This window comes from Oxyura jamaicensis, chromosome 14, assembly GCF_011077185.1.
Source record: "Oxyura jamaicensis isolate SHBP4307 breed ruddy duck chromosome 14, BPBGC_Ojam_1.0, whole genome shotgun sequence".
NCBI lineage: Eukaryota > Metazoa > Chordata > Aves > Anseriformes > Anatidae > Oxyura > Oxyura jamaicensis.
In genome coordinates this window covers 14,079,169-14,107,028 of record NC_048906.1, presented here as the reverse complement: position 1 = coordinate 14,107,028, position 27,860 = coordinate 14,079,169, and the positions used below count along the sequence as shown (strand labels likewise).

General features: G+C 38.7%; 1 long non-coding RNA gene across 2 annotated transcripts in view; it reads left to right on the top strand.

Annotated features, from left to right (window-relative positions):
• The window catches only part of LOC118174397, a 236,408-nt gene that overhangs the window by 99,121 nt on the left and 109,427 nt on the right, over positions 1–27,860 (top strand). The window contains exon 3 of one of the 2 annotated variants that reach the window (XR_004754640.1): positions 6,572–6,748. The exons of the other annotated variant lie outside the window; for it this stretch is intronic. This is a non-coding gene — a long non-coding RNA (uncharacterized LOC118174397). Of the gene's footprint in view, positions 1–6,571; positions 6,749–27,860 lie in introns of those variants that run through there. 2 annotated transcript variants of the gene reach the window in all.

The window sequence follows — 27,860 nt, the reverse complement described above, 5'->3', positions numbered from 1 at the left end:
TTCATAGATTTTATGATTAAACTACAGAAAATTAATATTAGGCAGACCAAAAATCGGAATTTTCACCTTTGAATGATATTTTAAATTCAGCCTGAATTACTTAACAAATTTTGTCCTCCCCTAAACTAGACTTTGGTAAGTGTATTTTCCAGCAAAGAAACTATTTGTCAGAAAAATTGCAAAACTTTCTGTATAGTGACCTTTAAATCTTCTTTGTTGCTGCTTTCCAAGACAAGCTTTTTCAGCTTTTAGATTTAGTTTGCAGATTTGTTTGTAGATTGAGTAGATTTACTCTGTTCCCAGATGTATTATGTTGCATTTGGCTGTATTAAAATGCATTTTTCAGGTTGCAAGTGATTCAGATCTCTCTGTAACACTAACTTCCTTTCCGTTTACTGTTGCACAAAGATTTGTGGCAACAAGAAACTTCACCAGTAAAAATTTATGATATCGTTCTACTGCTTTACAGAAATATGAGATGATGAGGGGCCAAGCTCTTTCTCTGACCAGAATCTGGAAAGTAACCAGACTCTGGTATCTACATATTAACAACAGCATCTTGAAGTCATTCATTCAATCAATTTTTTCACGTGTCTTCTTTACATCGTACAGTGGAAGTCAAGTTAAAAAACAAGGTATAAAGCCTTGTCATTGCCTCTATAACTGGCCCAAAATTGCTTAAACATACAAACTATGAAGACAATAGATTTGCAACACCTCCTACGCAACTGTGCTAAATGGCTTTTTTTCATTGCTTGTAATATCCCTGATGAAACATTTAAATGCTTTCTATAGCACTAAACAGAATGGTAAGTAACCTATAGTTCTCCAGCGCACATTTAAAAATTATAAATAAATACAACAATCCTTGAATCTTTTAGATTTCCTCAGTCTGTTGACAGTTTAGCAAAAACTAAATGACCACACTACCCCCCCCCCCGAGAAAAAAAAAAAAATTAAAAAAAATTACTAGTTCTGAAAGCTTGTTTCTGAAAATCCTTTAAGTCATTGGTGTATATTCTCTAGGTTTGTTTGTATACAAAAAAGTTGAATTTCAGTAAATGGTCCCTGCTTTCTTTTGAGAAAAGATAGGCTTTATGTTCTGTACATGGCAAAAAAGATTCCTGCTTTGTTCTTGTTGCAACTTGATGGCTATGCAGAAAAACAGATATTTTCATTCAGGCTTGTTGAGAATTAAGACTTTTCTCAGATTCCAAAAAGCTTTCCACCATTTATTTCCTAAATTCTACTCCTGCACTTCATGGTTCTGTCCTCAGAATGCTTCGCAAGCATCAAAGTCAACACAGGAAACATAGTTCTTCGCTCCTCTGCAGGAACTCAGATGATCTTACAGTTAAAATTGGAATTTTTGTTTAAAAAATGTGGGGTTGGGAGAGGATGCTAGTCTCAAGCTGGTTGCAGTCAGTGGCTGCAGGAGGAAGAAGTGGCATTTTCCCAAAGTGCAGGGGACTGTTTGGCTGTCCTGGCAGCAGGGTGGATGTCCTGGCTGGGCAGAGGGGGAAGCCAGAGCTAGCAGGGCTCCTGCAGCCTTGTGCACAAATATCTGGTGCTCATAGATCGAAATAAGATTTCCCTAAGTGTTGGAAAGAATTTTGCAGTGTTTGTTTTAACTCAAGAGACTGCTGGAAGTCACCACAATGAAAGCAAGACTCAAGAAAAGGACTGGCCCTACAGGGATATCCTTGACGCTTGGTAGCTCTGATGCAATTTCTTTTAATCTATTTCCCCCTGTAAATCTGAGCTCTCTGTATTTTAAGTTACCTTATTCTAAGTCCTTTGTTTTTTGGTCTTGTAAAACGTGCCCAAAGATATTATAAGTCTGTGGTGTTTCTTGATGTGCTTGCTTTAAGGAGAAAAATAAAATGGCAGCTTCATCTCCAGACCTGAAGTGATTTGGGATCTTCTTGCATTGTATGGTGTGTTTATATAATAACACGTGAACACCTACTTCTGCAGGATACACTTATAATTAAAACCACCTTGTACTGAATGATTGCTTGGAAGAATTTATTGTATTTTATTCTATTCTGAGTGGTTTTGAATGGCAAGCTGTACTAATCAATAGGAATTGCTTAGAGTTTGTGGCAGGTGAATCTGATCCAAGATTCTTACGAAAAAAATTACAAGAGTGGTTACCTAGACCATGTGGCTTTATCACAGGCAAGTGGATGGACATCAGTAGGAGTGTTCTTTCAGCTTGAATTATCTGTGGTTCGTGAAAATGAATGTAGTCACAGATACACAGAACGGTAGCTTGTGTGTTATATGTGCACTGACATACACAAGGTGTGTTCTGCTTCTCACTCAAAGTTTGAAGTGCTAGCTTCTTTGACTGTTGTGGAAAATGTGCCAGAACGCTAGTGAAACTTCTTCCCGGCACATTTAGTAGCAGGCTGCTGTGAAGAAAGCAAAAATAGCTTGGGTGTAGCACAGTGCTAATCTGGCTATATTGCTCCCAAAATGAAGTTAGCTTGAGTACAGCCTGCAAGGCTACAGGGAGCTTGGATATATTTCCACTGTATTGCAAGTACAGAGAGAGATGGTACCCAAAAGAAAAGAGAATTTATATGCTGTATATCAGTGGATTTCCTATAAACATCACAAAGGGCAAATTACTCAAGAACTTTAATCAAGTGACTGAGTTTGTTTGGATAAAAAACCTTTCAGCTCTATTTTCACTCTGCTCCCATGTTTGTGTGATTGCTTCAATTTGCATTTATGGGCCTAACATATTGAGGCATCAGCACTCACAGCTAAAGTCAGCAGTGTTAAGACTGTGCACTAGGAATTGTTTATTTAATCAAAATACTAATTTATATATATATATATATAAAAGACAGTGGATTAATGATAGAATACCAAGGAAAAAGCAGGCCACTTACTTTTTTAAATCTTCCTCCTGCCACTGATGTCTATACGAAGCATTGCATTCATCTCTCTCCCTGTTGTTTTTTTTTTTCTTTTTTTTTCTTCTTTTTTTCTTTTTGTTATTACCAATTTATTGCTTATACCTTTACAGTAAAGGATAAAATAAACCCCAAATCTTTCATGGCTTTTCTCAAGAGAGCAGCATTTGTTGCTAGGATAGATTTGGAGTTTTTTTAAATTTGTTTTAAACAACTGATAAAATAAGGGGTGAAATAAGACACTTTCAAAATATCTTCAGGTCAGGAAGGAATAGTCTGGATGATCGGCTGTGCAATGCAGCATTGCCCTCTTCCATTTTACTGCAGTGAGGACTGCTCATGCAAGTTCCATGTAGTAGTGATTCATCTCTTATGTGAAACTGTAGAAGAAGAGTTACTGTTTTTGTTTTAACCAAGCAACATGCACAGAAAGTGAGGTAACAAGGTGCTTGGGGCATAGTCCAAATGTAAAAGCAAAGGCAACCATAGGATAGTGCACTGACTGGGCAAAAGCATCTCTGATTCATGAAGCCTTTGCAGTTAAGTGGCAGAGATAGGAGGGTGAGCTACAGAGAGAAACCTGCCAGCACTGTTTCCTGCACTCAGAAATGGTGAGTCATCATGAAATAAAAGTATCATCAGTAGCAATAGGTGCCAAGATTTATGATGAGCTGTTTTGTCTGTCTTTTGTGCCAAGAACAAAGTCTCGTTTTTCTCAATTGTCACAGGGTCCATTCAATAGCTTTTTGACCTGATTAAATTTATAATATTTGATTTACTTCCCCTTTCCTCCATTACTTTTTCTTAATCGACTGTAGAAAGTAATAGCCATCTTGTATACTGAGAAAGCATGTATTTGTAGGAATGTTGCTTGTCCCTGAAGTGAGATTCCACCGTTCTCAGTAATGGATTTTTGAGGCCAGTCAGACTGAACATGGAATATATGAGTGTTTCCACTCATCTGAAATGTGAATAGGCATTGGTTGAGCAGAATAATTGTAGTTGATCTGTCATGCAATGAGTTTGTATGCAATGGTTATGGTTTAGTACTACAGTACTTAAAAAACTTGTGAACAGCCATAGCTTGTTCCTTTGCCATAATGCTCAGCCAAGCCATCTCCAATATGGAGAGCTTCTAGCAAAGAGTTTTTCTAGTCTTTGAAGTGCATCAAGTGCTAGTCTAGCCCTTTAAAGCACTGTGTATAAACATAGCACAAAGGAAACACAAAGTACTGCATTTTTCAACAGTTTCACTTCATCAAATCCAGTATCCTCGTCTTTAAGTGTTTTATGAAAAAAAAAAAAAAAAAAAAAAAAAAAGAGCAGTAAACATCAGACGGATTGCATGAGAGTCCAGAATCATGTCTTTATCCCAATAGAAAGCCTGTATATTATCTCTTGCTTCATGCATATTACAATTAGCACAGCTAAACCGAAGCAGCTACAAAATTGAGAATTGTCACCTTACCACGAACCTCCCACAAAGTGCAGGTCATACAAGGAAAGAAACAGCAGGACCTAGTTTTGTTTCTCTTTTTGTCTTGAGCAAGTCAGACTCCGTTGTCTCAGAACCTTGAAAGGCTTTGTGTCTTTCTGGGTTCTAGCTGATGGCAAGTTGAACATGGGTCATGGTATGCCGTGGCACACAGAAAGGCCAGCTGTGTTCCGGGGTGCCTCAGGCATGGCACTGCCGGCGGGTCAACGGAAGGGATTGCCCTGCTCTGCTCTGCCTGGTGCAGCCTCACCTCGAGCGCTGCGTGCAGGTTTGGGCACCAAAATATCAGCACATAAAATTATCAGAGTGCATTCCAAAGGAGGGCTATGAAGACATTGAAGGGTCTGGAGGGCCAAGCACATGAGGAGCAGCTGAGGTCCCTTGGTTCAGCCATCCCAGAGCAGGGCAGGCCCAGGGGAGGCCTCATGGCGGCCTGCAGCTCCCTCACGAGAGGAGCGGAGGGGCAGGCGCTGAGCTCTGCTCTCTGGGGACAGCGACAGGACCCGAGGGGACGGCATGGAGCTGGGACAGGGGAGGGTCAGGCTGGGGGTTAGGGAAAGGTTCTGCACTGAGAGGGCAGTCAGGCACTGAAATGGGCTCCCCAGGCTATATGGTCATGGCCCCGAGCCTGATGGAGTTCAAAAAGCATTTGAACTGTGCTTTTAGATAAATGGTTTAATTCTTAGGTTACCCTGTGTGGAGCCAAGAGTTGGACTCGATGATCCTTATGGGTCCCTTCCAACTTGGGATATTCTATGATTCCATGATTCTGTGATCTTTGAATGGCTATCGGTACTTAATCTCAGATATGCTGCAGCAGTACAAAATGCTATTGCATATTTCATGTAAAGAAAACAGGAGTTATGAGATAACCTGTGAAATGGGTGGTGCCCAAAGCTCTGGAGTATGGGAAATAATAAAAAAATCCACTCTGTGGTGGAAAGGCCTTCAGCTTTGTAGCTGAGTGTAGCCTGGGGGCATTTCCTACTTAAGTCTGTAATTTTACAGATTTTTTCGAGGCACTCAGGGAGCTAAACATATTTATTAAAGTGATGAAGAAGATAATACGAAAAGCTGAGGAAATTATTCTCCTCAGCGAAGACATTTTGCTTTTTTTGAATGACATGCCTGTTTCATAGTTTTGAGATATGTATATATATATATATCATGATCTTGAGAGTACATTGGTATCTACTGCTACATTTTGCTCCTAATTACTTTACCATTGTTTGAAGAGCTCTGAAAAAATCTTAGAAAATTCCTGTTAGTGTCTTTGGTTCTGTGTCAGATTCTACAGCCAGCAGTAAATTTTTGTGATTTGAGATAATACACAAGCGTTATAAAAGGCTATATTCAGGCCTAAAAAATAAGTAAGGTGAGGACGGGCCAAAGGAAATTCTTAACATCAAAGACAAGGATCTGCCATCTACCTCCAGGAAACAGAAGTATCTTACCAAGTTAAAATCAGAGAGAAGGTTATTCATTATAAGTGTATAGAGTTGAAATGGAGTCACTTTATGGCTAAGACTTGATAATAAAAGTACATATATATTGACTGGAGCTGATAATGTTGGTTGTTGTTGATACTTGTTCTTGCAGTTGATAATGTTGGTAATGTGGAATAATGTTTGCAATAGCAATCAGAGGATTTTAATATTTAGTCAGTTCTGCCACGGATTTCCTGTGTCAGGTTTTGTCAGCACTGCGCCTCCATATCTCTTAGGATAAAAGATGTGTGATAAAATTGTTGGTAAAGATCTAGTAGATTGTAAAAATTTGCAGGTAAAATTGCATAATCACAAGATTATGATTATTTGTATCATTATTCTACAACAAAATATTTAAAATTAATATTATATTTTTTCATAATGAATAAGTAATTTTACTTTTCACTGAAAAGTTAATTTGCACTGGGGGTAAATATTTCTTGTGCCCCCAAAGGAAATATTAATTTATTTTTCAAGGTTTCATTAAACCGTGTCATTTCTTCTGTGGTGATAATACAGCTTGTCTCATTTATGGTCAGCAGCTAAATTATTTATGTCACCTCTTCTATTGACATAACACCACTGCACATAATGTTAAAGTCTGAGTCCTTAAGTGGTTCTACTGTAATTTTTGTATTGATTACTTCTGGGATTTTTTGCAGGTCTGTCTCTTCTGGCATAAATTATTGTCAGTAGGATTAGCAGAAGTAACAGCAGAGAGCAAGGACTCAGCCATGCATTCTCCAAGCGGTTGTTGTACAGATTGCAGGCAGAGCAGCCAGGGGAAATCTGATGCAAAGCAGTTACGAGTCCTTGCCAGGCCATTACCAACCTGTCCTCATAATATCAAAGGTACAGGGGCCCTTCTCCTTGTCTGTTGTCCTGAAAAGGTTGCAAAAATTTAGTTAAAGAAAAAAATAACAACAAAGAAAAACTGGAAATTGTTACAAAGATGTGGAGAGGAAGAGAAATAAAGGTTTTGCACATGTGCTCAGGCAGCCTGGATTTGCAGGCAGGAGTCAGCAGGATGAGAGAGGAGTGATTTATGGGTAAAATGTTAAACTGGGATTAAGACACACAGGTTCATCTTTTGGCAAAGGCTTCAAGAGTGCAGTCAGCTCATACGCTCTGTGCTCAGGGTGCTTCTGCAAATTCGAGATAATAAAGTTCCTCTTCGCTCACCCTTGGCTGGTATTGTCTGCAAGGAGACTAAGCTTTTGGAGAGGGAGGCTGTGTTTCTTTGTATATTGTGTGATGCCATGCACAGTGTTATCCAGATTCTAGAATAGTTAAATCAGTGTTACCACCTTTATATGCTTAATACTTAGACACATTTTGGATCCGTAATTTATCATCATTTTCTGGGATGGAAGGGACTATTACCAGATTTTTTTTTCTTCCTGAATAGAGAGATTTGATTAATTTTTTTCTTTTCTCTTCAAGGTTAGCACTTTGCATTATATATATTTCAAGGCAGGGAAATTGCTCACTTGACAGCTGTGGATAAAACATGAAATTTTAGATAATGTTTTTAATTCACCAGGGACAAACCTGCTTCATGGTAATTTATAAATTAAACTAAATTCAAATATTGTCTCCTGGCATGTAACTGTAATTAGAAAACTCTCTTGAAGAGGAAAGAGATGACTGATATATGAATTATTTTGCAGCTAAAAATAGGAATGTCTAGAGTTTGGGTGATACCAGGCAAGTCATGTGTTGAACAAGCTTTCTTCATTTTGCACTTAAAAGTTTTTTCCAGCTCACCAGCTTGACTATCTTCAATCTTGCAATGGAGAAGTAAGTGGGGAGGGAATGATACTATGAAATGTTATTTGTGACTGCACAGTTTCTTCAGAGTTAATTTGATTTCAGGCTTCCCTCTTTTTCCACCTCCCTTGTTTCTCTGTTACCTGTCTTTCTAATACCTGAAGGAAAAATAAAATAAAATAAAATAAACCTCCTTAGAGAAAAGCTTTTCATACCAGGGAGTTTTTACTTCAAAGCTGTTCTATCTTTCTTTTCTTGGACTTGTTCCTTATGATAGCACCAGCCCACTCACTCTTGCGGGAGGAACATGCAAATAGTATGTGAGACCTTGCGGGAGCTTTCCTTAGAAACAAGGGCTGAGAGCCTCTGAACTGCCCTGCACTGCTGAGCATCTGAGTTTTGGCTTGCTTTGCTCACTTTTCTTCTCAATTCTTTTCTTTCCAATATATTTAATTCAGCACATGACAATCCTGTTTACGTTCTTGCTGTTCACCTGCTCTGCCCGTTTATTTCATTTGAATAGTTGCTTACCTGTCACTGGCTGCAACATTTTTAGGCATGGGGGAGATGGAGATTTGGAGATATTTGTGTATTTTTTGTTACAAGCCTTGTAGCTGCATTCGAGCTAATGAATGAGGGCTACACTGCCAAGTAAATGCCACTGGCTTTTCCAGTTTTACAGTTCTGATAAAAAATAAGAAAATAAAAATCTCTGTGAGAGAGGCAGTGAGAGAATCGTTCATTCAAGCGCATGAATCAGAAGAGAAAAGAAACAGAAATATCCTTTGCAAGTAGGACTGTGTGGTAAAATATCGCCAGCAGATTACACTTTTATTCAATTTCTTTGTTAGGGGCATGTGTCAAAAGTTTTTTTTTTTAACCTAGATCTGCTAAAATGGTATATGGAAGGACAACATATTTTCTTCACCTTTTACCTCAGAGCAGTAAACATTGTTGCTGGAGACCATTAAAACCTAGTTGTGTCAGCTCCATTTCTAACTCTGGCACTCTTTCAGGGTTAAGTAGCACTGATATTAATGTGAGATGACATCAGTCAAAAACTGCTCCAAATTCAGGTACGGCAGGCTCCAGGGCAACCTGTATTCAGTAGGTTTCTAATTTTGACCTGTAATTGCAGGCATTTTCAGAAGCTTAATGCATTCCAACCGAGTTTTCCTTATTCCACTATGACACAGAAGCAAATCTACAGCTGTGTTGCAGCTAAAGGAAACGAGAGACATGTGGGAAAGTAGCTGCTTTCTGTAAGCAAAAATTTGTAAAATTTATATAGTCTTCAACACTGGAGAGGTGGTACTTGGTATTTTAGAAGATGACCTTTGGAAGGATGCACACCGACTCATATGCCCTTTGCTTCTTAAGCAACTCTGCTTCATACAGATTTGCATGAACTGCAATCTGCTATCACCTACAACTATAACTGGGCAAACAATAATGATAACTAAGTCATTCACCCAAAAATACGGTTATCTTCTCGCTAAAACTATTTTGCAGGGTTGTGGTAGTTACATGTTAGCATTTCACATTTTAAAAGGATGTTTTACATATGTTTCACAAGTAAAATAACTAAATGGAATAGGACATTAAAACATGCAAAAATGTGTCAAAAACACGATTTTTTCAAGGTTTCTAATTCAGAAAGTTAATCTAAAATCTCTTTTTGAAATTGTAATTATTATAGGAGTGCAAATGTTCAGTTTTATCTAAGACCAGTGGGAGCAGACTGCAACTGTGATATGGTAGAAGAATAGATAAGATGAACACTTTGGCACGTGTAATTAGAAACAGAAAAAAATACATTGGAACAAAGATAGCAAAGTCATTTCTATTCACTATAAGGGTTCAAATCAGAAGAATGTATACTTTAAATATAACCTATGTTTAGACCTGCTGGTAGCCTTACTAGCTGTGCGAAGTATAACTTCTTGCTGGAAGATGAAAAACATGTCAAACCTCCCACCACCAAACATTTCACCATCACTTTCATGAATCCTTGGTCGCCAAGCAGTGCTGATGTTGTACTGTACAACATTCCTGACAAATTATGGTAGTCTCACTTCATTAAGCTTTTTACTTCCCTTGCCAATATGCAGGGGCTACCTCAAAAGGTTCTTTTTTGTTGTTTTTGTTTCAATACATTTGCAAGGTAGTTTCTGTTCTCTGAATGTTGTGGATTTTTCGCTATATGGTGATAGATAGGCCTTTTAATATTTTAGCAGAAATTGTTCCAATAAACTCCTTGCCCTAACTTATGCTATCTGAACTGTGATCATAGGCAAAAGAGCTGATAAAATACCTGGGTTTGAACTATTTCTATTTTTGTAACATAGCCGTCAGCTGTCAGTCATTTTTTTCTGCATCTTGCCTTACGAAAAATTCTTTATTTCATCATCGGAACTGTTTTGTCTGAAGGGAGAACCTGGAGGACAAATGATTCTGCTTGGTTTAATATACAGCAGTCAATACCAGTTGTTACTAGCAGATTTGCTTCACTCATGGAAACCCTGTTGAGGTAAATGGGAAAACAAACCTCAAAGTCTGATTAGGTCCTTGTCATTTCTGTGTAATGTAGTAGGAGAGTAGTAATGAAGATAAGCACCTGTAGAATTAATTGCAGAGGGGTACAACTGAAACCATACAGCTCTTTTCCAGACTTCAGATGATGAGGTTATTTGCAGGCTAATTATCCTTGTGGGGACTTTAGGTTGAATGGGGGACACAAACAAGGCCTGTTTGAGGCCTGCCCCCTGCGTGCTGATTGCAGCCAAGTGGGTGCAGCTGCAGGACACAGCTCTGCTGGGGCAGGAAGAGAGGTTGCTCCCAGGTGGTGCCGGGGTTCAGTTCCCAGCTGCAGGTAGGAGTGCTTGTGTTCAACTTTCTAGCAGTGCTGCCGGGTCTAGAATAATGTTATAAAATAATTTTCTTTATGTTACTTGGTCCCTTACCTTCTCTGTTGTGAAGGTTTGGATTTAAAAGGAAGAGACTTTAAAGTGAGCTCTTCCAAGCGAGGTGGTGATAACACCCAGCAAATACCCTATTGGATTGCTCTGTATGATGCAGTTGGTTTTCCAGTTTTATATCTCTACATTGTGTTAAGAGTCTCTGAGGCACAAGAAAAGTTGATGTATTTGCTGCAGTATAAAGGCAGTCTATGCTGTCTTGGGTAAAGGAGCAATTGAAGGGTGAGTATATGTATTACAACTTGCCCTCCTTTAGCTGATAAAGGTTAAAAAGCAGGGAAAACCCAACAGCATGATCATCAGCTGCCTAAATTCTTACAGCTTGCAATCAGCTTGGGGAATCTGTTAAAGCCTTTGTTGTACAAGTTAAACCTTGCTCAGATGTATCTGACAACTTCACCATCGTGTTCCTGAAGCTGCTATCTGAACTCAGTCGTAGACAATAGACAACATGCACATCTGCTTGCAGAGTCAAGGAGTGATTGTGACTTCTTAGACCAGATGCTGTAAGTAGGAAACACACCTCAGCAGTTCTTGTGAAGTCAAAACCAGAAAGCAGAGCTGGCTTTAGAAGGAAGGTTCTGTTCAGGGTTATCTAGATAAGGGGCTCTGACTGATGCCCTCAACTCATAGCATTTTAAAAAAGCGTTAAGTGTGGGTGTGTTTGCAACTGGTGTGATGAGGGTGCTGCTGGCTAGCAAGCTGTCCCATCTGTGTAACATTCATCTGTAGACAGCCATATTTCAAGGTGTAGACAGGGTAGAGGTCCAGCACTCGCCCGTCTCAAAACTTTGTGCTGTTTCTCTTGGGCTGAATGCACTTTCTTCAGTCCATCTTTTCTTATACACAAACACATTTAGACATCGCTATATTATCATGTACTACAGAAACTGGCAAACTTAGGATTTTTTTTCTTTTAGCTGTTGACTGCTGAAAGTAGTGGAGGCCCAAAAAAATGAATGTGTATCTGCAGGTAGGTTATGTTTTAGGGAATTTTCCAAAAGTGACATCAGTAACTGCTTTCTTCAAGGATGCCTGCCCAGTGTGACTCCAGTACAGCCTGGAATTAACTTTTTTTTTATTGCAAGGAAGGTTTTAAGACACTTTATTGTCTCATCCACCTGTGCTTGAGATAATTGCACTCTCTGTGCACTATAGAGACAGAAGAAAATGGGACCTATTTCACTTAGAGATAACGTTTGTCTTAATATTGAGTATTCTAACAGGTTCCCATGCCTTTCAGTCATTTTAAATTCATACAGAAACAAGTTTCTCATATCTTCAAAGCTACTGCAGTTTTTGATTCCCTGCAAAATGCTGCAAACTTTTTTTTCAGTTTTCCTTCTAATACGTAGATAAAGCTCAATTAAAACTCATACCAATTAGTTGTGAATGACTTTTGAGAAATGTGTTAAACAAAATATACAAGCAGGCTACAACTATTTAAAATATGATACTATGCCAGTTTTAATATCTGTTACGTTGCCGTATTTCCAAGCCATAAATGTGACAAGAATGGCATGCACCATGTAAAATAAATTTGTTACGGCCACTTAAAAAATTGTTTTTCGTTATTATTAACTACTGGAAAGTCAGATGTGAATAGTAAATATTCTTTGATATATAGTATGGATTTTCCCGAGCTGATGTTTTGTACCATAGAAAAATATTAAAATATTTTTCCTGTTAACAAGTGTTTTGCTTCTACTTATGAAGTGCTTGAGGTCTTTTTAATTGCTGCATAGGTCTGTGAGATGTATGTAGCTATATCTACCGTATGCTTACTCTGTGGAAAGATACAAATCATGCAAATAGTCCTCTGTCGTGTTGAGAACATTTACCAATGAATCTGGTTAGTGGGATGCCTGAGTGATAATGTTAGGCCAGATCAAAGGTTCAGCAAATTAGCAGTAGTCAATAAAAGGTGCCCATTAAAGAGAAGAAAAAGACAAACAAACAAAAACCAAAATTCAGGATACTTCCTCAATGATCTGTAACTTAGTAATTTTGGATTCTTGGAGTAACCCTGAATGAGATTCAGATTTAATTTTTTTTTCCTCTGAATCAGAGAATAGTTTGGGTTGGGAGGGACCTTCACAGATGAGCTACTTCTAACCCTTCCCAATAACATATGAATATACTTGTCTTGTATCATGTAAAATTTCAACAACAACAGAATCTCACAGGAATAATCCATAAATACTTCTTTATAATGAAATACCCCATGATCAGACCATGTTAATTATATACAAATAGCCTTGCTTTTCTGAATTTCAAATTTGCATCTGACCTTGGTTTCTTATTAACCAATCCCAGTTACTTGGGTCTTATTGTAGAAAATGTCTGAAGGACGGTCTTGGTTTTTAAATACAAGCTTTTATCCCTACCGGGGGAGGAGTGTGTTTGTTGTTGTTTTGTTTGTTTTCCTTTGTTTTTGTTAATCAGTAGTCAGCTTAAAAGTGAGAACACCTCAATTACAGTTTCTGGACTTGCTTAGTAGAAACCAGAAGGGTTGAGAAGCATTTTGGAGCAGATTGTACCCTACAACAGCTAGTACAGTAATGCATTAAACAAACAAACAAAACCACACAATAGATGAACTGCAGAGCAAACTAGATACAGTTACAGCAGTGTAATGAACTAGTGCCTTTAGTAATTAGCCAGGGCTGTAGTGATCTACTGTGGATTATATTCTTTGAGTATCTCTAATAATCTAAGTCATATTTCCCCTGGTTGACATTTACCAAAGGCCTCAAGTTAAATGTATTTTTCTGATGTTTCATAGCTCACTTTTGAATGCTCAAAACCTGGATGTTAATGTTGAGAGCTTCTCTTTAAATTGTCCTTCCTGCAATTTTGTACGCTTCTAACTTTATTACAATTCTGTCCTTTAAGTCAGATATATCAGACATTACAGCAGTTAAATTACAATATAAAACTTGCCTGCATTCAAAATTAGTAATAAAATTTAGGTCCTTTTCCCTGGAACTGGCTCTTTGTAGAGCTATCTTCCAAAGAGAAGATCCACCCATTTCTTCAGGGTTTCACCAGTGTCCGGGTCCATATGGGGCATGCACTGTACTGAACGTGCTGGTTCTGGGCCCAGCCCGCACGTGTACAGCACCAGTGTACCCAACGGTGTGACTTTCAGCACTGCTGTGACACTTTGCTTGACCTTCCCAAAATCGCTGCATCTCCCATGTTGCCTCCTTCTTCTCAGGTGTTGCCTTATTTCTCTAGAATTTATTTTTCAAGTCAAAAAGTATTGCTCACTGCATTTTTGATATTTACCACACACTTCAAAAGTTCAAAATAATGAAGTTCTATGTTGTAACATAAAAATGTCATTTTGAATATTTCTTGCTAACACGTGAAGATTTGATGGTCCTTGAACTAGTGAGATTTTTCTCACTAATACTTTCCAGTTTTATTTAATTACTTTGAGTCCCATAGTCTATCCTCAGCATAGGAGCTGATATATTTCATGAATCCGTTGCCTTTGAGAATGGGAATTTCAGGTGAAAAAGTATCTAGTATCACAACACTTGTGTTAATCTGTTGATGTTTCATGTTAAGGGATCCGGATTGCTGAGAAATCCAGGTGATACAATAATAAAAATAACAGGCTTAGTTAAACACACATAGTTAAGTATATTTACTGTCTTCTATTTCTCTCATTTAAGACAACTTTGTAATTATCATCTCATATGTAAACCTCAGGCTGATGCATGTCAGGTGTTGGCATAAGGATTTTGAAGTTGAAAAACAGACTTGAGCAGTCAACAAATTTTGTATTTTCATCTTGCTCAAAACATGTTATGTGTTGATATTATTTACCAGCACTTATTTGCATAGGGAAAAAGGCTTTAAATGCTGCTGCTTATCTGGTCTTTAGCCCCGTAGCATTTATAGCAAAGATGCTGTTAGCCGAGTTGTATTATTTAATCTGGTGTTCAAAATAAAATGTCAACCAGACCAGCTATGAAAATTAAGCTATCCCAATGCCTTTAGGACTTCTTACTTCCATTAGCTTCAAACTAAAATAAACAGATTTTTTTTCTGTTCTTTACTGAAATCTTTCTTCTGTCCTTGTTTCTCTTTTTGTGTGACTGAACTTCTGCATCTGCTTTTCCTTGCTTCTTTCTTGTATCTTTCATTGCTCTGGCTTTGTGTTCCATTTCATGTCTTGCTCTCTTTTTGTACTTAAATCCTTCTAACCACCTGCATTTTGAATGACCTAGTTTTCAAAATCAAATACCTAACGCTGTTGGGATTTCCTGTCACTCTGCCTGCAAGCATCACTCTTCTTGGCTCTTGTTCAGAGACTTGTACCGTGCCCGCAGTACTGTTTGCTGGAAACAAAGGTTGTGTGGCCTTCCTGCAGTCTGGTTAGTCTTTGGCATCTTGGAAGGTTTCACAGTCAGCAGTTAAGCTCAAAAATACCCCTTTCTGAATGCATATTCCTGTAAAATTTAACTTCTGGAATGCCAACCAGAGGATTGTTTTACGTTTCAATTTACCAGCTATTAGAAATGCAAAAACTGCTAGAGCTAAACTGTTTCTTTTCTCCTGCTTGCATGGTGGTTTGACTGTTTTGTACTGAGCTGCCCTACAAATCGAGCTGAGACGACTGTCAGTTGTGTTAGTTGAAGGTACGGAGGGCTCTACAGAAAGCAAACAGCAGTGCTAATCCAAACCCTATCAGTTGTGACAGAGCATGCCATGAGAGGGGGCTCAAGCAGAGAAAGGCATGTGCCAGAACTGACTGCAGATCATGCAGGATCCCCAGCTTAAAGTGTCCCAAGCTGAAACATACCCAAGGCAGCACTGAGCGGTGAGGTTATACTTCTTTCTGTGTCTGGGCTGCCTTGCTGGCATCTTTGCACCCACATCAGTGTTACCTGGGCCCAGCCAAAACACCTGAGGATGCCTGAGCTGGAACAGGTGGGTTTTGGCTGGAGAAAGGCCAGGGCTGTCCAAGATGAGAGAACTAACGGTTGGGTGGAGTGGACTTCTGCAGGCTAGTGCTCAAATGCATTCCCAGGTCACTTTATGCTGTGGCGTAAACATAACCTGAGGCAAAGGGAAGCAAACTCACCATAATTGAATAGGATCCAGCCTATAGTGGTTCTGCACAACATAACTGCATAGCATGGAGGCAGATGTAGAACTGACTTGCTCAGAAATTTCTTGCCAGAGCTTTCACACTTTTTGCTCCCTCCTGTAATTTTTGGACTGTGAATAAGGGACATAACGTAAATTTGCTGATTTGTAGTATCAAAGTCCTGTAGTACAGGACTTCAAATTTTGCCTGAGTTGCTACTTCCCAAAAAAGATGCAGTGGAACCTATACCTGGCTCACTTTAATTTCTTAAAGAGGATGTTATTAAGAGGCATTTTTAATCCCAGCCTCTGCCATAGCAGAGTATTTTCTTCCATTCCTATTAAAAGTGCTTGACCAGGTATCCTGGGGAGACAGGTCTCTTCTCCGATTGTAGAGGTATGTAAATGAGGAGTAGGGATTTTATTAGCTTCTTGCACAGTGGTAGATAATTTAAAAGCTGGAAACATGACCATTCTAATATTTTGTAAAAAGAGAACCTGAATGGCGTACAAGAATGAACTGAACTTTTATTAAGCATGAATGAACATTAACAATGACTGAATACTCCTAGAAGCCTGGTCTCCTCTGCTGTTCAGCTGTTGTAAATGTAAGTAATCATAATGCAGGCTTCTCTTTTTAGTGAAATGGGACATGCCTACTAACCACAGCAATCCGGATCTCATGTAAAGCCATTTTTAGTCAATAAGGAGGGAATTTTAATAGTAAAACAAGCTAATGTTTTTCTACACATTCAAAGAATGATTGATATTGGGGTGATCAGTTGTGATCGTGACAGACTGCTGTACTTGCCAGCTTGCTGCTGACTCACGTGACATTGTGTGGCATTCACACACAGATTAGAAATGGGAATAGCCAGGTCATCTACATAACAACATTAACAAGAACTGCCTCATGAAGGAAAAATTCTGGGTTAGAACACAAGTGATTGAGATGCTGTATTTCTTATAAAAAGCATGTTTGAATTATGTTTTTTATTTTTTACAGTATCTATGCATTATGGTATCTAAACCCAAATTTAAGGTGAAAAACTTTCTATTTGATGTGACAGTACGCCCACATCTTAATGTAGCTAATACTTAAGGTTGTTTTTTAAGAGCTAATATAAGCCAGAAGCAACAAAACCAAGCCATTCTTTAACAAAGATTTTGAAAAAGAGTAAGTTAATAAATGTCTTATTTTAAAGAGCAAGTTGTCAGTACTGGTACTATGTTGCCTTTGTCTTAAAATGCAAAAATAACAGCACTTTGCATACACCTCTGCTCTATTTAAGCATAGGGCCCACACATCAATATAGCTTCCTTCCACCTTTACTCAGAAAAATCAGAGCTTTGGTTACCCATATCTTGTTGTAAGAATTGTTAGAATAAGGCAAAAGTTAAGATGCTCATTCATCCAGAACTTCAGCCAAGCTCTAAATGAGCCATTCTTTATCTCGGTGTAAGTTCAGATCACTTTCCTCAGTTACTCCTTGTTTAGCTTTGTGCGCTTTCATGTGAGACTAAAATAACAAGACCTAAATTCTGAAAAGATATGCTATAGCTTCTTTTCAGAGACTCCATAGACCTGGGGTAGTTGGGAGTATGTTTTGGGCCTTTATCTAAGCCTGGACAGATCTCTGTGTAGTCTGAGGAGCAAGAACTGAATTGCTGTTACACAAACTGCTTTCGGAATTGAAAATAAAACTGTCAGCAAGTGCGGTAGGCAGAGAAAAACAATTCTACCTTTCCCGGCTGAATAAGAAATAAGTAGATTAAGCTTCTAGTCTTTTTCCTTTCCACTTCACCTATAAAAGCATTATTTTCAAGGCAGAATGTATTTAACTCAACTTGAAAAAAATAGTTTTAAAACACTGGATCACCCTAGACAATCCACAGAAGAGTGGGGCAGAGAATGGAGCTTAATTTGTTGTTTAAAGCAATTCACAAAGTGATTACAGACTAAAACTGATTCAGGGTAAACTCAGTTCATTTGCTGTATGCAAAAGCAACCTGATGTCTTGCTTTTCCCTGAGCCTGAGTATGCTAAGTATTCACGTACACTTGGAGTGAATTAATGATTTTTGTGTGCACACATCTTCCATTACTCATTTTAAATCCTCTGTTCTCATTAATACTCCAGTTTAAATGCATTGGTATGAACGTAGTCCAAGTAAGTTGTTTCAAGTATTTAAATCCAAGTTTTATAGAAAATACTGGCAGTTCTTCCCATTCCTCCCCTTACACAGTTGATGGATATCTTAAACTCACCTAGTATACCCAGGGAGCATTTCTTAACCTGGTAGAAAGACCCTGGCTTCTACTTCACTCAAACAGACAGTTTTGAACTGTGTGTCTAGCAAATCACATACTTGGCATGTGCGTGAAACACCAAACTATATACATAAAAACCGAGGAGAGTTTTGGATTTTAAAAGTTTGCTGACATTACAGAGAGACATGCATCTGCATGTATAGAGTCGGTACGTTTTTGTTCCTCGGTAGTTTTCTGTTCTTTGCTTGGAATTTGAATCCTTCTCCCTTTTTTTTAGAAGCCTATAGGTTAGTACCTGAGCAGAGGGGAAAAAAGGATCCCTTTTTCTTCGTCCTCCCTTTTGCACTCTTTTGCATAAGAGTAATGTACTGCACCTTTAGTCTGTAGCTTTAAATGTGCGCTGTTAATTCTCAAGACATAACTATGATGTTTTTACTGTGTAAGAGGGGAGAATTTGTTTCAGATTTATCTTTCTCCTTAAAGTGGCAATTGTATCTAGACACTTGGAATATGCAAGAAGAAAATCTCATGCTAGTCAGTCTGCCGCTGATGGTTGAAAAAGGCTTAGAAACAACATAAAGGTCAAAAATATTGTAGCTGTAAATGAAAGTGTTTAAAGTTGGAGAGAGATTTATGGATGAGGACAGCGCGAATTGGCACTGGGACCATTCTTCCCCATTATTTCTCTAAATGACTCTTTTAGTAGTGTTGAAATCAAGATACTCAAGTTTGAAAATTAATGAGAAGGAACAGCAAATAATTAGGAATGATGCCATGAAGTAGGTAAGTACTCTGCTTTGACTACTGAAATACCCAATCCCATAACTGCAGTGAATATGAGTATAGAATGAAAATAAGAGTAGATTACATTTACTTCCCCCACCCCAAAAATAAATAAAAATGAGGGGGGGAGGGAGGGGGAAACAAACACTCTCCCCTACAGAATCTAAAGCATAGGTCAGGGGGCACTTAGTCCTCCCAAAGCTATTTGAGTGGCATGGTGATATTTTCATAGAAGTAGTATAGACAATAGTTTATTTTAGTGCAGTTGAGAAATAAAAGATGTCATTATTGTTCCTAAAAGTGAAGCTCCAAGTACAAATTGCCTGTAGAGAGAAGCTGTAGAATTGAGCAGCCAGATCCGTGGCTGGTTTATGCTGTTGCAGTTCCAGTGATTCCTGTACTTTGCCACTAGCATGAAGTTACAGCAGCTGAAAATTGGATCACTTAGCTCTCTGCCTTTGGGTTTGAGCATCTTCCTGAGTTTTGCCCTCTCAAAAAGGGCAATTCTCAGTTACTGACCTGCTAGACCTCCAGATGATCTTCACTCAGCTATTGCTGTTGTCATTTCCTGATGAACACGACATTACCTTAGTGTAGTAATATTTATCTAATATCTTTTATCCCTTATTTTAATTGCTTAAAGTGGGGTCTTGGATGAAACTATCTAAACCCCCTAGACATTACTCCTCTGCAAACCAAGAAAAATATGAATGGCTGAAATCCTCCTGCCAATCACTGTACAACTTAGTCTTCACAATTCTTTATTGAGAGAGAAGAAGCGGCCTTAATGCCAACACCTAGCTCTATGTGATAAGCCTTCATGAACTTTTTGTTGTTGTGATGAATAAGTGACTTTTGCTTAGAGAAGAAAACAGACTTATGGAGGTTTTTCTATGAAACTGGTGTTGTTTAGTTTTCCTTTGTGGCCTAGAGATAAAACAGCTGTCATGCTTTGTAGCCCATTGCTATTTCAGAGAATCCTAAGAGAGTCAGATGTCCCATTTCTAATGGACTATTGTATTAATTGGATTTTTTCGGTTCATTTTGTCCTTGTCATCATTTTAAGATTCTTTTTGCTTTGGAAAAAGATTTAACTGATCGGAGAAGCTTTGGGAAGTTGCATAGATCTTACAGCTTTAAAAACTTGATTGTGTGTTCCACCCTGCATCAAGCACTCTCTGACTGTGTGCCATGATGCAAAACATTTTCACAGATTTTTTACATTTTAAAAATGCTGAGTCACTGTCTTGGGACACTATCTTAAATTGTCTTGCTGTTTTTTAACTTAGTTAGAAACACTTTTGCTCCAATTGGATTGGTAGCTTAAATGGCAGCCAGCTGAGAAATCATTTCAGCCTTTTGAGTGCTTTGAAAGGAAATCTTTCAGGGCTCTTTGTATCCCACAAGGCACATAAATGGCAGCGTAGTCTGCTGCAAGTTGTATGTAATAATAGCCTCTGATCTAAATTGGCTTAAGAACACAGTTAGGATTCACTAACGGTGTAAAGGAGTTCAAGAGAAAAACATTCTTAGTGTGTAATGCTATTGTTGCAGTGCAGCGTCTCAAATAGGTTTTGTCATACCTGTTGGGGACACAGACATCTCTAAATCCCAGGCACACGGTTACCTCGACTGGACAAACCAGGGACAGATGTGAAAGCAACAGAGGTGAACTGAACTTGCAGGAAATTATGGATCTGTTCCTTCTCCATTAACTTTAGTTCTTCAAATAACTTCATAATTTTTATGCTGATGATGCTGTTTTCTTTATCACCATAAATCATTGTTTTATGCTGATGACACTGTATTTCTCTATCACCATTAATCATCTGTAATGCTTGGGACAGAAATGTTAATGAAGAATACAATTTATGAAACATCACCTAGTAGGTGGGCTAAAAAGGTGGATTAACTGCAGATCAAACAGGACCAAAATAAAGCACCAGATTTGTGGATCTGGCATGAGGGGCAGCAGGAGAGGCAAGCAGGACTTCAGCGGAGACGGGAGGAGCAGGGAACAGCTCCGCTGAGTGCTCAAGAGCCAGGGAAGGCCACGGCAGCCTGGCAGAGGTCAGCAGTGTGGTGTTGCGGGGAGGGAGCTGCTCTCTGGAAGTGCCACAGCATGTCTTCACCGCGGTGTCACAGCATGCCTCGTCTTGATGCGGGGTTCCAGTCAGCATCACTCTGCTACTCGTCCTGAAGCCACGGCAGAAATAGATGGTAATTTAAATTTAACTTGTCTCCCTCTAAGGTCCCTCTGTTCTTTGGAAGTGCTGAATACCCTCTGATATTTCTCTTGTCTGATCAGAGAATAATTAACTCTTGCAAATCTGGGAAAGGGACTGGAGCTGAATGACAGCAAAGACTGTCAAAACAAATGCCTCAAGTCATAGCTATTCCTGAGAAAGTGTTTCAGACCTTAATTCAGATAAATGTTTGATTGGATAGTCTGTCTGTGCTATAAAATTTAAAGACCATGTTACTTACCTGTCATCTTCAGAGATCATTTCTATACCCTGTCCACTTAAAGTCTGTGTGTTTCCCAGAAGGCACAGATTTCTCTTTCATTTTTAATTTTTACCACACTTTGATTATGGTGATATTATATGGGGTCAGTGCTCAGTCAACTGTTAAATAAATTGCAAATTCTACAAAACACAGCCAGCAGAGTCATTACTAACTGTAATGCTGAAACTTCAAGCAAAATTACATCTGGCTACAATGCTATTCGGATGCATAAATTATACTGCCTCTGATTATCCTAAAGAAAATTCAGCCATTAAACTTATTTTATGGGCACAAAACAAGGGGAACTGCCAAAAGGAATCTGTGCATCCTAAAAGTCACAAGAAGAAAAATAATTGGCAAACCTTTTCCGCCTGCAGTTTTATAGAATGTTCTCTCTCCCTCCTGATGTTCAATCAGCTTCCACCACTGGCACAGATAAAATCATACAACGGCAGAACCAGTAGGGGGAATGTAGCCTGTGTAGCTCTTGAACAGCAGGTGGGTCAAACATTTCAAATCTGACCCCAAACAGCACATATCTTTACATGGGGAGCTAGAAGGGAGACTCTCCAGGGAGAAATTCTGTAACACAGAACAAAATAAGGATGCTTGATTGTGGGCAGTTCAATGTGCTGCAGAATTCCACTGGAAAACATTCCAGCTGCCGTGGTGCTTACAAGGAACCGGTCCTCTTCATGTACAGCTAGGTCGCTGATGCATCATGTCTGTATTAAGGCTAGAGAGGAATCGGGAATGGAGCTTTCAGTTGCAGTGCAAACAGCCACTCCAATAGCATATAGATTACAGATCAAATCTATGTCATTAACCTCTTAAACTCAGTGGAGGGCACGTTCTTTCCTTGTCCTCCCTCCCCCAACTTTATCTCAGTATTAGCAGTGCTGAGTTCACAGCTACCTTTGAAGAACAAGTGAGCCAGTTGTTTAAAACAGTCCTGTCACTACATTTGCTGAGTTGCTTAAATGTATTTTAAACCATTCATATATTTGACAAGTAATTGCCAAAATAGGTTATATGTCACTGACCTTTATCAAAGTCTGATTTTTTCCAAGTCTTGTCTCACAGTTCCTTTCTGTAAAGACATTCAGGGAAGATAATTGCTCCCTAAACTAATTGCCTTCTCTGGTGTTCTTTTCTGAGCTCTGCAAGATAGAAACTTAAACTATTTGTTGTTAGAATGGCTCTGAGCTCCTCGGTCTGGAAACGAGAGGAGGCACACACATTTCACTTCCTTCCTTGTGCATTGTTTCTTTCATTATGAAGTCTTTATGTGTAGATTTTTACAGAGGAAACCATTTTATAATCCAGTATATGTTATTGTATTAAGTATAAATACAAGTAACAGGAGTCACAGATCATGCCCCTGAGTTCATTTGTAAGTGCACTGCATTACTATCACAAACAGTATGGAACCTGAATCTATTTTTTCCTCACTGATTAACGATAAGTATTTGGTATTTCAATCCAAGTTCATCTTTAGGCACAGAGAAGTAAACATTAATGTTCTTTTAACAAAGCTCTTCATTTTAAATCAGCTGTATGATGGATTCTGACTGCTCTAGTCAGTGGCTAGCAGATTTTTATCCAAACAAGGAGCTACTCATGGGCTGAAGCATTTTGATAGCTCTTAAATATGAACAAAAATATTAATGGTACTGTATCTTATCAGGGTTTTCATGTAAATTGTTGCCAGAAAATAGGGAATTCCTGCCCTGTTACAAAAGGGATTGTTATTTTTAGTCTAGTTTTACTTTGGAGGCAGCTTTTTCCCATCTGCATGTAATTGTAAGCAGGCAATGAGGAGCTTATGTGATGTTTGTGAGTAGTTTTGAGTATGTAGTGCTTTGTTGTAAGGTCAAAATTTTTGTTTACCTTTAGTTGCAGTGAGGTGTAAGTAGTTTATTCACACCTACGTTTGTTCATCTGTTACATACATGAGTAAGCTGTGAGCAACGCTACCACCAGGATGTCCTGGAGAGCTCTGCTTTTACAGCAGGAGCCTTAGAGACCCAGAGTGTCCCTGATGAAAACTGAGTGGTCTCAGCCTGTGGAAGTGTACTGGGTCCAGCTGGCCTGAAGCTGACTTGCCCCACAGTGGCCCATGTGGTGCTTTACTGGGGCCAGCGCAGGGCTGATATGGGAGTGGCTGCACAGTGCCGGGGCCGCCTGTCTGCTCGCTCCATGCCCGCAGCCACAGGAAGGAGGCCAGGGCCCAGCCAGAGGCACCTGGCCCAAACCGAGCGAAGGCGTACGCCACATGGGGTGTCCCCCTCAGCCACAGAAGCTCAGAGAAGGGAAGGGGAGGAGGGAGCATTTGTAATTAAGGTGTTTGTCTTCAGAAGCAACCAGTGTGCATCCTGAGGCCTAGCTTCCTTGGAAGTGGCTGGAGTGGACTTTCAAAAGATTTATTCTCCGCTTCCCATTATTTGTTTTGTTTCTGCATAGAACTGTAGAATCATGGAGTGTTTTTTGTTGGAAGGGACCTTAAAGACTATCCAGTTCCAAACCCCTTGCATGGGCTGGGACACGTTCCCCAGCCCAGGCTGCCCAAACCACATCCAGCCTGGCCTTGGGCACTGCCAGGGACGGGGCACCCACAGCTCCTCTGGGCAGCCTGGGCCAGGGCCTCACCACCCTCCGAGTGAAACGTTTCTTCCTAATATGTGGCTTTTTTTCTTTACTTTTTTAGTTTCCCATTAAACTAACTTGACTCACAAGCTTTTTCATTTTATTTTTGTCTGTCCTGCTGAGGAGAGGGCAGCTGGGTGGCCAGCAATCTGCCTTCCAAGTTTGCTTCAGTTAAATCTAATTATTTGATGATATTTTTTTTTTTTTGAAGATAAATCCCAAACTACAGTTAATTGTCAACGTAAAGTTAGAAAATAAAGTTGGTATATTTCCATAGGAAAATAAATGCTGAAAAAAAATTAACCAGGCTTATTTCTGAGAAAAATGTGAAAATGCCTCTTCTGAGTTCACTTAGTAGGATCTGTAAGCATTGACAGAGAATTCCATTGGTAGTGGTGAATGACTTCATTAATGATATCACCTTCATTTATCAGAAATATATAAATGTCTTTTCATTTTCAGCTGCAAGGAAGTCAAGAACATATCTTAAGAATCTGCTGCAGAGCTTAAGACAATTTCTGCCTTTCCTTTTAATTGTATTCTATTAATTTTAGACTACTTAATGAAGTATAATTTGCCAGTTCTTAATTTGTTGATTATGTGAAGGTTTGATTTCTCTGCTTTGTTTAAGCTCATTCCATCCAAGTTAAAATATGGAAGTAAAGCAGGGCTTGGAGACCATGATCTTTATTTTATATTTTTTTTCTTATCATAATTAGCCTTTTCCTAACTGATAATAGCATGATATTCAGGGAAAGTGTTTCTGCTCAATATGTGAAAAAAAAAAAAAAAAAAATAGTGGTGGTTAGTTGTGAGGCAGTGATTCATGAAGTCCATACCTAACTTTAGATCTGCAAAAGTTTCCTGTGCTACTATGGGTGAAAATAACTTTTTTTTTCTTCCTTTCCTCTTCTTATTCCTTGTTTTTTTTTTTTTGTTTTTTTTTTTTTTGTTTTGTTTTGTTTTGTTTTGTTTTTCCATCTCCAGGATTGAGGTTGTACTATATCTTTACTCCCGTTTCTAGCTTCTCTGAGAAAATGACTGTCTCTTTGGTGTTCAATCCACCTAATAAATTAAGTTGATGTGCTTATTGGCTGTGGCACTGTACCTGTGTGCTCCAGCTTCTGAGAGATGAATCCTGTTGGTGCTGCTTGCCTGTAAAATAGCACGGAAGAGGATGTCAGTAGTAGAGCTGGCTAAAATCATGACCCCTTCTGGAGATCTTAATCAGAAATACCAACCAGTGTGGAATACCCCATTTCTGAATACATTTCCAAAAGATACAGTTTCTAGCATGTCAAAACTGTTTTATGTCTCTGTTTATTTGCTTCCTGCTGATATTCTGCTGTATGGAGCAGGCTCCCTGGTCAGACTGTAAGTCTCATGATGCCCCAAAGTCTCTGGGGCACAAATACTTCTGTGTCATGGGAGCAATTCAGGGTAGTGCATCGTGGGAAAGAGACTCTATTTTGTGAGTTCTAAATTCATAGAAGAGAATGTTTAGACAGATCTCAGCAGGAGCTATAAAATGATGTTAATCCCAAGAGACACCACTGCTGTTTTGCCATATCTAAATATTTGAGATTTATTTTTGACAGTTCTCTCTAAATTCAAGGAAAGTGCACAGGTTGTTGTTCTTGTTTATGAAAAAGTGTTGCATTGTTGAAAACCCTGCTGCCAAGTAAATGAGCCAACAGAACTGGATGTTTGGCCGTATTCCTTATACTCCTTGCTTTCAGGTTCTTCACCATTCCAGCATTCCAGGGAGCTTACAGACACTGAATTTTCAAGGTTTATGGGGGGAAAAAAAAAAAAAAAAAAAAAATAAAAAAAAAAGAACACAAGTAAAGAGACGAAGGCAAAACACTTAAGAGCACAAACTTACACAGGAGCCTTTCCATTTTTGCAAGAGAAAGAAGAACATCCCATTTGCATAGGAATCAAAATACTGGGTGCCCAATTCAGAGGAGTGGTTGATGGCTATGCTAATACTTTAAGCTACAGTTTCCAAATTTCAGTTCTAGACAATGGTAGTTCAGAAATGACTGTTACCACATTTGTTTTGTATCTACCATAGTGGAAGTCCAGTACAGTTTTGGGCCACCAAACCACAGTGAAAGAGAAGTTTTGTAACTGCAAGTATCCACAGCCTCTTCATCTCAGTGTACAAGGGATTTGTCTTGTGTTTCTTCTAAACTTTGTTTACTCCTTTTCCAGTAGTCTCAAGATGAAGTAATTCCACAGCTAGCTACTACACTTGTGTTTTTTGTTTGTTTGTTTGTTTGTTTTGTCTGTTTTGTTCTGTTTTGTTGTTTTGTTTTGTTTTTACTACTGCATCTGACAGTCTTTCCACTTTGGAAATTTTAAAGTTAGTAAATTTATACTGCAGACACACACATCTTCTCTTTGTGAATGTGGGCAGCAAGTTATTTGAGAAAGAAAAAAATATGGACAGTTTACAAATTGGAATGATATTCAGAAGCACTTTTTTTTTTAATGCAGTTAAAATGCATACATGTTTTCCATGCCTTTGCTCTAGCTTCCTATCTTCATTTTGGTGACCTCTAGCAGAAGTTTAAAAGGAAATTCGAAAAAAGTATTTATTTCCATTGAGTTATTAAAAAAAAACTTGATTGCAAATTCTGTAAACAGTGGATTATAGTAAATCAAATTTTGTACTCCCCCTTCTGGTTGTGCTTTCAAGGAGTGTGCCCACATGGAAGGCAGGAGTAAGATTGTCAGTTTGTTAGCTGAAAACAGTTTTAAAATCTGTTTCTGTGAAATGTGTCAGCTAGAGAGCATATAATTTCTTTTATTAAGATGCTATGCATACGTAATTTAAAATAACCATGCAAGCAGATATGCAAGTATTGTGGTGCTTTTCATTTCGAGGAAGTTAAAAAGAGAATAATTTCTGTGTGCTTGGGATCATAATTTGATAGTCCTTGTCACATGAAGAAATACTTTATTACTTAAATGCACCTACTAAGATCAGCATATTTTTGGAAGACTGTGTCAGATGAGCAAAGTTGCTGGTATGGTAACAGGTAGTGAAGGCTTATTAGCAACGTAAGATCAGTAAGCAATGCAAACAGAAATGTACGTGTTGCAAAATGCTGCTTCCACAAGAAATACCTATCATTCTACCTGTAGAGCATAAGAGGCAACAATATAAAATTACATTTTTGATAAACTAAATTAAGTTTTCCATCTGCATATGCAGAGGTGTTCAGAAACAACTGGGGTTTGCTATGAATTCTTGGCAATATGGGTATTTTGGAGGCTGCAGACTTGCACACCCATGCTGTATGTATACATTTGCTTAAGAACTGTTTTGCTGGTGTGAGTGCTTGCAGGAGCACGCATCCCTGCAGGTGTGGTAATGACTTTGGTACAGCTGTGCCAGCTGTGGATTGGACCCACTGAAGCCTCATTTATTTGAGACTTACATTATTAAAAGTGTACTATTTAATTCACTGGGGAAGCTGCCTTCAGTTCAGAAGTGCTAGCGATACTTAGCATTTTATATGTTCTGGGAGCCCAATAAACATCATCTACTTCAACTACACAGTGTAGCTGTTCTAGATGCCTGGCTGCTCTCCTGGATTGTGCTGCCTTTCTAATTAAATCAGACTTGGGGATTTGAAATTGAATTGGTGTGAAATGCACAATAAGAAACTGTAAGCAGTTTAAGACAGGCAAGTCCTGGATTTTACCGCCTGAATTTGTGTTCCTGTCTTGTGACCATGTCCCACTACAGGACTATCTGCAAACAGTTCTAATGATGTTTTCTGTCAAATTTTATTCCATGAATAGCTCTTATTTTACATGAGATATGACATTCCTCACTGTAGTGCTGCTTTAAGGAAGATGAGACATCCCCAGATTTGAC